Source organism: Eleutherodactylus coqui, chromosome 8 (genome assembly GCF_035609145.1).
Source record: "Eleutherodactylus coqui strain aEleCoq1 chromosome 8, aEleCoq1.hap1, whole genome shotgun sequence".
Taxonomy (NCBI): Eukaryota; Metazoa; Chordata; class Amphibia; order Anura; family Eleutherodactylidae; genus Eleutherodactylus; species Eleutherodactylus coqui.
In genome coordinates, this window is record NC_089844.1 from 203348798 (window position 1) to 203363757 (window position 14960).

Genomic DNA, 14960 nt, shown 5'->3' on the forward strand with positions numbered 1-14960 from the left:
CATCATAATGGAATGTTACATTATGACATCATAATGGAATTTTGCATTATGACATCATAATGGAATGTTACATTATGACATCATAATGGAATTTTGCATTATGACATCATAATGGAATGTTACATTATGACATCATAATGGAATTTTGCATTATGACATCATAATGGAATGTTACATTATGACATCATAATGGCATTTTGCATTATGACATCATAATGGAATTTTGCATTATGACATCATAATGGAATGTTACATTATGACATCATAATGGAATTTTGCAATATGACATCATAATGGGATTTTACATTATGACATCATAATGGAATTCTGCATTATGACATCATAATGGAATTTTGCATTATGACATCATAATGGAATGTTACATTATGACATCATAATGGAATTTTGCATTATGACATCATAATGGAATGTTACATTATGACATCATAATGGAATTTTGCATTATGACATCATAATGGAATGTTACATTATGACATCATAATGGAGTTTTGCATTATGACATCATAATGAAATTTTACATTATGACATCATAATGGAATTTTGCATTATGACATCATAATGGAATTTTGCATTATGACATCATAATGGAATGTTACATTATGACATCATAATGGAATTTTGCATTATGACATCATAATGGAATGTTACATTATGACATCATAATGGAATGTTACATTATGACATCATAATGGAATTTTGCATTATGACATCATAATGGAATTTTGCATTATGACATCATAATGGAATGTTACATTATGACGTCATAATGGCATTTTGCATTATGACATCATAATGGAATTTTGCATTAAGACATCATAATGGAATGTTACATTATGACATCATAATAAAATTTTGCATTATGACATCATAATGGAATGATACATTATGACATCATAATGGAATTTTTCATTATGACATCATAATGGGATTTTACATTATGACATCATAATGGAATTTTGCATTATGACATCATAATGGAATTTTACATTATGACATCATAATGGAATTTTACATTATGACATCATAATGGAATTTTGCATTATGACATCATAATGGAATTTTGCATTATGACATCATAATGGAATGTTACATTATGACATCATAATGGAATTTTTTATTATGACATCATAATGGAATTTTGCATTATGACATCATAATGGAATTTTGCATTATGACATCATAATGGAATGTTACATTATGACGTCATAATGACATTTTGCATTATGACATCATAATGGAATTTTGCATTATGACATCATAATGGAATGTTACATTATGATGTCATAATGGAATTTTGCATTATGACATCATAATGGAATTTTACATTATGACATCATAATGGAATTTTGCATTATGACATCATAATGGAATTTTGCATTATGACATCATAATGGAATGTTACATTATGACATCATAATGGAATTTTGCATTATGACATCATAATGGAATGTTACATTATGACATCATAATGGCATTTTGCATTATGACATCATAATGGAATTTTGCATTATGACATCATAATGGAATGTTACATTATGACATCATAATGGAATTTTGCATTATGACATCATAATGGGATTTTACATTATGACATCATAATGGAATTTTGCATTATGACATCATAATGGAATTTTGCATTATGACATCATAATGGAATGTTACATTATGACATCATAATGGAATGTTACATTATGACATCATAATGGAATTTTGCATTTTGACATCATAATGGAATGTTACATTATGACATCATAATGGAATTTTGCATTATGACATCATAATGGAATGTTACATTATGACGTCATAATGGCATTTTGCATTATGACATCATAATGGAATTTTGCATTATGACATCATAATGGAATGTTACATTATGACGTCATAATGGAATTTTGCATTATGACATCATAATGGAATTTTACATTATGACATCATAATGGAATTTTGCATTATGACATCATAATGGAATTTTACATTATGACATCATAATGGAATTTTGCATTATGACATCATAATGGAATTTTGCATTATGACATCATAATGGAATGTTACATTATGACGTCATAATGGCATTTTGCATTATGACATCATAATGGAATTTTGCATTAAGACATCATAATGGAATGTTACATTATGACATCATAATAAAATTTTGCATTATGACATCATAATGGAATGATACATTATGACATCATAATGGAATTTTTCATTATGACATCATAATGGGATTTTACATTATGACATCATAATGGAATTTTGCATTATGACATCATAATGGAATTTTACATTATGACATCATAATGGAATTTTACATTATGACATCATAATGGAATTTTGCATTATGACATCATAATGGAATTTTGCATTATGACATCATAATGGAATGTTACATTATGACATCATAATGGGATTTTTTATTATGACATCATAATGGAATTTTGCATTATGACATCATAATGGAATTTTGCATTATGACATCATAATGGAATGTTACATTATGACGTCATAATGGCATTTTCCATTATGACATCATAATGGAATTTTGCATTATGACATCATAATGGAATGTTACATTATGATGTCATAATGGAATTTTGCATTATGACATCATAATGGAATTTTACATTATGACATCATAATGGAATTTTGCATTATGACATCATAATGGAATTTTGCATTATGACATCATAATGGAATTTTGCATTATGACATCATAATGGAATTTTACATTATGACATCATAATGGAATTTTGCATTATGACATCATAATGGAATTTTGCATTATGACATCATAATGGAATTTTGCATTATGACATCATAATGGAATTTTGCATTATGACATCATAATGGAATTTTTTATTATGACATCATAATGGAATTTTTTATTATGACATCATAATGGAATTTTGCATTATGACATCATAATGGAATTTTGCATTATGACATCATAATGGAATGTTACATTATGACGTCATAATGGCATTTTGCATTATGACATCATAATGGAATTTTGCATTATGACATCATGATGGAATGTTACATTATGATGTCATAATGGAATTTTGCATTATGACATCATAATGGAATTTTACATTATGACATCATAATGGAATTTTGCATTATGACATCATAATGGAATTTTACATTATGACATCATTATGGAATTTTACATTATGACATCATAATGGAATTTTGCATTATGACATCATAATGGAATTTTGCATCATGACATCATAATGGAATGTTACATTATGACGTCATAATGGCATTTTGCATTATGACATCATAATGGAATTTTGCATTATGACATCATAATGGAATGTTACATTATGATGTCATAATGGAATTTTGCATTATGACATCATAATGGAATTTTACATTATGACATCATAATGGAATTTTGCATTATGACATCATAATGGAATTTTGCATTATGACATCATAATGGAATTTTGCATTATGACATCATAATGGAATTTTGCATTATGACATCATAATGGAATTTTGCATTATGACATCATAATGGAATGTTACATTATGACATCATAATGGAATTTTGCATTATGACATCATAATGGAATGTTACATTATGACATCATAATAGAATTTTGCATTATGACATCATAATGGAATTTACATTATGACATCATAATGGAATTTTACATTATGACATCATAATGGAATTTTGCATTATGACATCATAATGGAATGTTACATTATGACATCATAATGGAATTTTGCATTATGACATCATAATGGAATGTTACATTATGACATCATAATGGAATTTTGCATTATGACATCATAATGGAATGTTACATTATGACATCATAATGGAATTTTGCATTATGACATCATAATGGAATGTTACATTATGACATCATAATGGCATTTTGCATTATGACATCATAATGGAATTTTGCATTATGACATCATAATGGAATGTTACATTATGACATCATAATGGAATTTTGCAATATGACATCATAATGGGATTTTACATTATGACATCATAATGGAATTCTGCATTATGACATCATAATGGAATTTTGCATTATGACATCATAATGGAATGTTACATTATGACATCATAATGGAATTTTGCATTATGACATCATAATGGAATGTTACATTATGACATCATAATGGAATTTTGCATTATGACATCATAATGGAATGTTACATTATGACATCATAATGGAGTTTTGCATTATGACATCATAATGAAATTTTACATTATGACATCATAATGGAATTTTGCATTATGACATCATAATGGAATTTTGCATTATGACAGCATAATGGAATGTTACATTATGACATCATAATGGAATTTTGCATTATGACATCATAATGGAATGTTACATTATGACATCATAATGGAATGTTACATTATGACATCATAATGGAATTTTGCATTATGACATCATAATGGAATTTTGCATTATGACATCATAATGGAATGTTACATTATGACGTCATAATGGCATTTTGCATTATGACATCATAATGGAATTTTGCATTAAGACATCATAATGGAATGTTACATTATGACATCATAATAAAATTTTGCATTATGACATCATAATGGAATGATACATTATGACATCATAATGGAATTTTTCATTATGACATCATAATGGGATTTTACATTATGACATCATAATGGAATTTTGCATTATGACATCATAATGGAATTTTACATTATGACATCATAATGGAATTTTACATTATGACATCATAATGGAATTTTGCATTATGACATCATAATGGAATTTTGCATTATGACATCATAATGGAATGTTACATTATGACATCATAATGGAATTTTTTATTATGACATCATAATGGAATTTTGCATTATGACATCATAATGGAATTTTGCATTATGACATCATAATGGAATGTTACATTATGACGTCATAATGACATTTTGCATTATGACATCATAATGGAATTTTGCATTATGACATCATAATGGAATGTTACATTATGATGTCATAATGGAATTTTGCATTATGACATCATAATGGAATTTTACATTATGACATCATAATGGAATTTTGCATTATGACATCATAATGGAATTTTGCATTATGACATCATAATGGAATTTTACATTATGACATCATAATGGAATTTTGCATTATGACATCATAATGGAATTTTGCATTATGACATCATAATGGAATTTTGCATTATGACATCATAATGGAATTTTGCATTATGACATCATAATGGAATGTTACATTATGACATCATAATGGAATTTTTTATTATGACATCATAATGGAATTTTGCATTATGACATCATAATGGAATTTTGCATTATGACATCATAATGGATTTTTGCATTATGACATCATAATGGAATGTTACATTATGACGTCATAATGGCATTTTGCATTATGACATCATAATGGAATTTTACATTATGACATCATAATGGAATTTTGCATTATGACATCATAATGGAATGTTACATTATGACATCATAATGGAATTTTGCATTATGACATCATAATGGAATGTTACATTATGACATCATAATGGAATTTTGCATTATGACATCATAATGGAATGTTACATTATGACATCATAATGGCATTTTGCATTATGACATCATAATGGAATTTTGCATTATGACATCATAATGGAATGTTACATTATGACATCATAATGGAATTTTGCATGATGACATCATAATGGGATTTTACATTATGACATCATAATGGAATTTTGCATTATGACATCATAATGGAATTTTGCATTATGACATCATAATGGAATTTTGCATTATGACATCATAATGGAATTTTGCATTATGACATCATAATGCAATTTTGCATTATGACATCATAATGGAATTTTGCATTATGACATCATAATGGAATTTTGCATTATGCCATCATAATGGAATTTTGCATTATGACATTATAATGGAATTTTACATTATGACATCATAATGGAATGTTACATTATGACATCATAATGGAATTTTGCATTATGACATCATAATGGAATTTAAATTATGAGCTCATAATGGAATTTGGCATTATGACATCATAATGGAATGATACATTATGACATCATAATGGAATTTTGCATTTTGACATCATAATGGAATGTTACATTATGACATCATAATGGAATTTTGCATTATGACATCATAATGGAATTTTACATTATGACATCATAATGGAATTTTGCATTATGACATCATAATGGAATTTTGCATTATGACATCATAATGGAATTTTTAATTATGACATCATAATGGAATTTTACATTATGACATCATAATGGAATTTTGCATCATGACATCATAATGGAATTTTTCATTATGACATCATAATGGAATTTTACATTATGACATCATAATGGAGCTTTGCATTATGACATCATAATGGAATTTTTCATTATGACATCATAATGGGATTTTACATTATGACATCATAATGGAATTTTGCATTATGACATCATAATGGAATTTTGCATTATGACATCATAATGGAATGTTACATTATGACGTCATAATGGCATTTTGCATTATGACATCATAATGGAATTTTGCATTAAGACATCATAATGGAATGTTACATTATGACATCATAATAAAATTTTGCATTATGACATCATAATGGAATGATACATTATGACATCATAATGGAATTTTTCATTATGACATCATAATGGGATTTTACATTATGACATCATAATGGAATTTTGCATTATGACATCATAATGGAATTTTACATTATGACATCATAATGGAATTTTACATTATGACATCATAATGGAGTTTTGCATTATGACATCATAATGGAATTTTACATTATGACATCATAATGGAATTTTGCATTATGACATCATAATGGAATTTTGCATTATGACATCATAATGGAATGTTACATTATGACATCATAATGGAATTTTTTATTATGACATCATAATGGAATTTTGCATTATGACATCATAATGGAATTTTGCATTATGACATCATAATGGAATGTTACATTATGACGTCATAATGGCATTTTGCATTATGACATCATAATGGAATTTTGCATTATGACATCATAATGGAATGTTACATTATGACGTCATAATGGAATTTTGCATTATGACATCATAATGGAATTTTACATTATGACATCATAATGGAATTTTGCATTATGACATCATAATGGAATTTTGCATTATGACATCATAATGGAATTTTGCATTATGACATCATAATGGAATTTTACATTATGACATCATAATGGAATTTTGCATTATGACATCATAATGGAATTTTGCATTATGACATCATAATGGAATGTTACATTATGACATCATAATGGAATTTTGCATTATGACATCATAATGGAATGTTACATTATGACATCATAATAGAATTTTGCATTATGACATCATAATGGAATTTTGCATTATGACATCATAATGGAATGTTACATTATGACATCATAATGGAATTTTGCATTATGACATCATAATGGAATGTTACATTATGACATCATAATGGCATTTTGCATTATGACATCATAATGGAATTTTGCATTATGACATCATAATGGAATGTTACATTATGACATCATAATGGAATTTTGCATTATGACATCATAATGGGATTTTACATTATGACATCATAATGGAATTTTGCATTATGACATCATAATGGAATTTTGCATTATGACATCATAATGGAATTTTGCATTATGACATCATAATGGAATTTTGCATTATGACATCATAATGGAATTTTGCATTATGACATCATAATGGAATGTTACATTATGACATCATAATGGAATTTTGCATTATGACATCATAATGGAATGTTACATTATGACATCATAATAGAATTTTGCATTATGACATCATAATGGAATGTTGCATTATGACATCATAATGGAATTTTACATTATGACATCATAATGGAATATTGCATTATGACATCATAATGGAATTTTGCATTATGACATCATAATGGAATTTTGCATTATGACATCATAATGGAATGTTGCATTATGACATCATAATGGAATTTTACATTATGACATCATAATGGAATATTGCATTATGACATCATAATGGAATGTTACTTTATGACATCATAATGGAATTTTGCATTATGACATCATAATGGAATGTTACATTATGACATCATAATGGAATTTTGCATTATGACATCATAATGGAATGTTGCATTATGACATCATAATGGAATTTTGCATTATGACATCATAATGGAATGTTGCATTATGACATCATAATGGAATTTTACATTATGACATCATAATGGAATTTTGCATTATGACATCATAATGGAATTTTGCATTATGACATCATAATGGAATTTTGCATTATGACATCATAATGGAATTTTACAGTATGACATCATAATGGAATTTTGCATTATGACATCATAATGGAATTTTACAGTATGACATCATAATGGAATTTTGCATTATGACATCATAATGGAATTTTTAATTATGACATCATAATGGAATTTTACATTATGACATCATAATGGAATTTTGCATCATGACATCATAATGGAATTTTACATTATGACATCATAATGGAATTTTGCATTATGACATCATAATGGAATTTTGCATTATGACATCATAATGGAATGTTACATTATGACGTCATAATGGCATTTTGCATTATGACATCATAATGGAATTTTGCATTAAGACATCATAATGGAATGTTACATTATGACATCATAATAAAATTTTGCATTATGACATCATAATGGAATGATACATTATGACATCATAATGGAATTTTTCATTATGACATCATAATGGGATTTTACATTATGACATCATAATGGAATTTTGCATTATGACATCATAATGGAATTTTACATTATGACATCATAATGGAATTTTACATTATGACATCATAATGGAATTTTGCATTATGACATCATAATGGAATTTTGCATTATGACATCATAATGGAATGTTACATTATGACATCATAATGGAATTTTTTATTATGACATCATAATGGAATTTTGCATTATGACATCATAATGGAATTTTGCATTATGACATCATAATGGAATGTTACATTATGACGTCATAATGGCATTTTGCATTATGACATCATAATGGAATTTTGCATTATGACATCATAATGGAATGTTACATTATGATGTCATAATGGAATTTTGCATTATGACATCATAATGGAATTTTGCATTATGACGTCATAATGGAATTTTGCATTATGACATCATAATGGAATTTTGCATTATGACATCATAATGGAATTTTGCATTATGACATCATAATGGAATGTTACATTATGACATCATAATGGAATTTTGCATTATGACATCATAATGGAATGTTACATTATGACATCATAATAGAATTTTGCATTATGACATCATAATGGAATTTACATTATGACATCATAATGGAATTTTACATTATGACATCATAATGGAATTTTGCATTATGACATCATAATGGAATGTTACATTATGACATCATAATGGAATTTTGCATTATGACATCATAATGGAATGTTACATTATGACATCATAATGGAATTTTGCATTATGACATCATAATGGAATGTTACATTATGACATCATAATGGCATTTTGCATTATGACATCATAATGGAATTTTGCATTATGACATCATAATGGAATGTTACATTATGACATCATAATGGAATTTTGCATTATGACATCATAATGGGATTTTACATTATGACATCATAATGGAATTTTGCATTATGACATCATAATGGAATTTTGCATTATGACATCATAATGGAATTTTGCATTATGACATCATAATGGAATTTTGCATTATGACATCATAATGGAATTTTACATTATGACATCATAATGGAATTTTGCATTATGACATCATAATGGAATTTTGCATTATGACATCATAATGGAATGTTACATTATGACATCATAATGGAATTTTGCATTATGACATCATAATGGAATGTTACATTATGACATCATAATAGAATTTTGCATTATGACATCATAATGGAATGTTGCATTATGACATCATAATGGAATTTTACATTATGACATCATAATGGAATATTGCATTATGACATCATAATGGAATGTTACATTATGACATCATAATGGAATTTTGCATTATGACATCATAATGGAATGTTACATTATGACATCATAATGGAATTTTGCATTATGACATCATAATGGAATTTTGCATTATGACATCATAATGGAATGTTGCATTATGACATCATAATGGAATTTTACATTATGACATCATAATGGAATGTTGCATTATGACATCATAATGGAATTTTGCATTATGACATCATAATGGAATTTTGCATTATGACATCATAATGGAATTTTGCATTATGACATCATAATGGAATTTTGCATTATGACATCATAATGGAATGTTACATTATGACATCATAATGGAATTTTGCATTATGACATCATAATGGAATGTTGCATTATGACATCATAATGGAATTTTGCATTATGACATCATAATGGAATTTTGCATTATGACATCATAATGGAATGTTACATTATGACGTAATAATGGCATTTTGCATTATGACATCATAATGGAATTTTGCATTAAGACATCATAATGGAATGTTACATTATGACATAATAATAAAATTTTGCATTATGACATCATAATGGAATGATACATTATGACATCATAATGGAATTTTTCATTATGACATCATAATGGGATTTTACATTATGACATCATAATGGAATTTTGCATTATGACATAATGGAATTTTACATTATGACATCATAATGGAATTTTACATTATGACATCATAATGGAATTTTGCATTATGACATCATAATGGAATTTTGCATTATGACATCATAATGGAATGTTACATTATGACATCATAATGGAATTTTTTATTATGACATCATAATGGAATTTTGCATTATGACATCATAATGGAATTTTGCATTATGACATCATAATGGAATTTTGCATTATGACATCATAATGGAATTTTGCATTATGACATCATAATGGAATTTTGCATCATGACATCATAATGGAATGTTACATTATGACGTCATAATGGCATTTTGCATTATGACATCATAATGGAATTTTGCATTATGACATCATAATGGAATGTTACATTGTGATGTCATAATGGAATTTTGCATTATGACATCATAATGGAATTTTACATTATGACATCATAATGGAATTTTGCATTATGACATCATAATGGAATTTTACATTATGACATCATAATGTTATTTTGCATTATGACATCATAATGGAATTTTGCATTATGACATCATAATGGAATTTTGCATTATGACATCATAATGGAATGTTACATTATGACATCATAATGGAATTTTGCATTATGACATCATAATGGAATGTTACATTATGACATCATAATAGAATTTTGCATTATGACATCATAATGGAATGTTGCATTATGACATCATAATGGAATTTTACATTATGACATCATAATGGAATATTGCATTATGACATCATAATGGAATGTTACATTATGACATCATAATGGAATTTTACATTATGACATCATAATGGAATTTTGCATTATGACATCATAATGGAATTTTGCATTATGACATCATAATGGAATGTTACATTATGACATCATAATGGAATTTTGCATTATGACATCATAATGGAATGTTACATTATGACATCATAATAGAATTTTGCATTATGACATCATAATGGAATGTTGCATTATGACATCATAATGGAATTTTACATTATGACATCATAATGGAATATTGCATTATGACATCATAATGGAATGTTACATTATGACATCATAATGGAATTTTGCATTATGACATCATAATGGAATGTTACATTATGACATCATAATGGAATTTTGCATTATGACATCATAAAGGAATGTTGCATTATGACATCATAATGGAATTTTGCATTATGACATCATAATGGAATGTTGCATTATGACATCATAATGGAATTTTACATTATGACATCATAATGGAATGTTGCATTATGACATCATAATGGAATTTTGCATTATGACATCATAATGGAATTTTGCATTATGACATCATAATGGAATTTTGCATTATGACATCATAATGGAATTTTGCATTATGACATCATAATGGAATGTTACATTATGACATCATAATGGAATTTTGCATTATGACATCATAATGGAATGTTGCATTATGACATCATAATGGAATTTTGCATTATGACATCATAATGGAATTTTGCATTATGACATCATAATGGAATGTTACATTATGACGTAATAATGGCATTTTGCATTATGACATCATAATGGAATTTTGCATTAAGACATCATAATGGAATGTTACATTATGACATAATAATAAAATTTTGCATTATGACATCATAATGGAATGATACATTATGACATCATAATGGAATTTTTCATTATGACATCATAATGGGATTTTACATTATGACATCATAATGGAATTTTGCATTATGACATAATGGAATTTTACATTATGACATCATAATGGAATTTTACATTATGACATCATAATGGAATTTTGCATTATGACATCATAATGGAATTTTGCATTATGACATCATAATGGAATGTTACATTATGACATCATAATGGAATTTTTTATTATGACATCATAATGGAATTTTGCATTATGACATCATAATGGAATTTTGCATTATGACATCATAATGGAATTTTGCATTATGACATCATAATGGAATTTTGCATCATGACATCATAATGGAATGTTACATTATGACGTCATAATGGCATTTTGCATTATGACATCATAATGGAATTTTGCATTATGACATCATAATGGAATGTTACATTGTGATGTCATAATGGAATTTTGCATTATGACATCATAATGGAATTTTACATTATGACATCATAATGGAATTTTGCATTATGACATCATAATGGAATTTTGCATTATGACATCATAATGGAATTTTACATTATGACATCATAATGTTATTTTGCATTATGACATCATAATGGAATTTTGCATTATGACATCATAATGGAATGTTACATTATGACATCATAATGGAATTTTGCATTATGACATCATAATGGAATGTTACATTATGACATCATAATAGAATTTTGCATTATGACATCATAATGGAATTTACATTATGACATCATAATGGAATTTTACATTATGACATCATAATGGAATTTTGCATTATGACATCATAATGGAATGTTACATTATGACATCATAATGGAATTTTGCATTATGACATCATAATGGAATGTTACATTATGACATCATAATGGAATTTTGCATTATGACATCATAATGGAATGTTACATTATGACATCATAATGGCATTTTGCATTATGACATCATAATGGAATTTTGCATTATGACATCATAATGGAATGTTACATTATGACATCATAATGGAATTTTGCATTATGACATCATAATGGGATTTTACATTATGACATCATAATGGAATTTTGCATTATGACATCATAATGGAATTTTGCATTATGACATCATAATGGAATGTTACATTATGACATCATAATGGAATTTTGCATTTTGACATCATAATGGAATGTTACATTATGACATCATAATGGAATTTTGCATTATGACATCATAATGGAATGTTACATTATGACATCATAATGGAGTTTTGCATTATGACATCATAATGGAATTTTACATTATGACATCATAATGGAATTTTGCATTATGACATCATAATGGAATTTTGCATTATGACATCATAATGGAATGTTACATTATGACATCATAATGGAATTTTGCATTATGACATCATAATGGAATGTTACATTATGACATCATAATGGAATGTTACATTATGACATCATAATGGAATTTTGCATTATGACATCATAATGGAATTTTACATTATGACATCATAATGGAATTTTGCATTATGACATCATAATGGAATTTTGCATTATGACATCATAATGGAATTTTTAATTATGACATCATAATGGAATTTTACATTATGACATCATAATGGAATTTTGCATCATGACATCATAATGGAATTTTTCATTATGACATCATAATGGAATTTTACATTATGACATCATAATGGAGCTTTGCATTATGACATCATAATGGAATTTTTCATTATGACATCATAATGGGATTTTACATTATGACATCATAATGGAATTTTGCATTATGACATCATAATGGAATTTTGCATTATGACATCATAATGGAATGTTACATTATGACGTCATAATGGCATTTTGCATTATGACATCATAATGGAATTTTGCATTAAGACATCATAATGGAATGTTACATTATGACATCATAATAAAATTTTGCATTATGACATCATAATGGAATGATACATTATGACATCATAATGGAATTTTTCATTATGACATCATAATGGGATTTTACATTATGACATCATAATGGAATTTTGCATTATGACATCATAATGGAATTTTACATTATGACATCATAATGGAATTTTACATTATGACATCATAATGGAGTTTTGCATTATGACATCATAATGGAATTTTACATTATGACATCATAATGGAATTTTGCATTATGACATCATAATGGAATTTTGCATTATGACATCATAATGGAATGTTACATTATGACATCATAATGGAATTTTTTATTATGACATCATAATGGAATTTTGCATTATGACATCATAATGGAATTTTGCATTATGACATCATAATGGAATGTTACATTATGACGTCATAATGGCATTTTGCATTATGACATCATAATGGAATTTTGCATTATGACATCATAATGGAATGTTACATTATGACGTCATAATGGAATTTTGCATTATGACATCATAATGGAATTTTACATTATGACATCATAATGGAATTTTGCA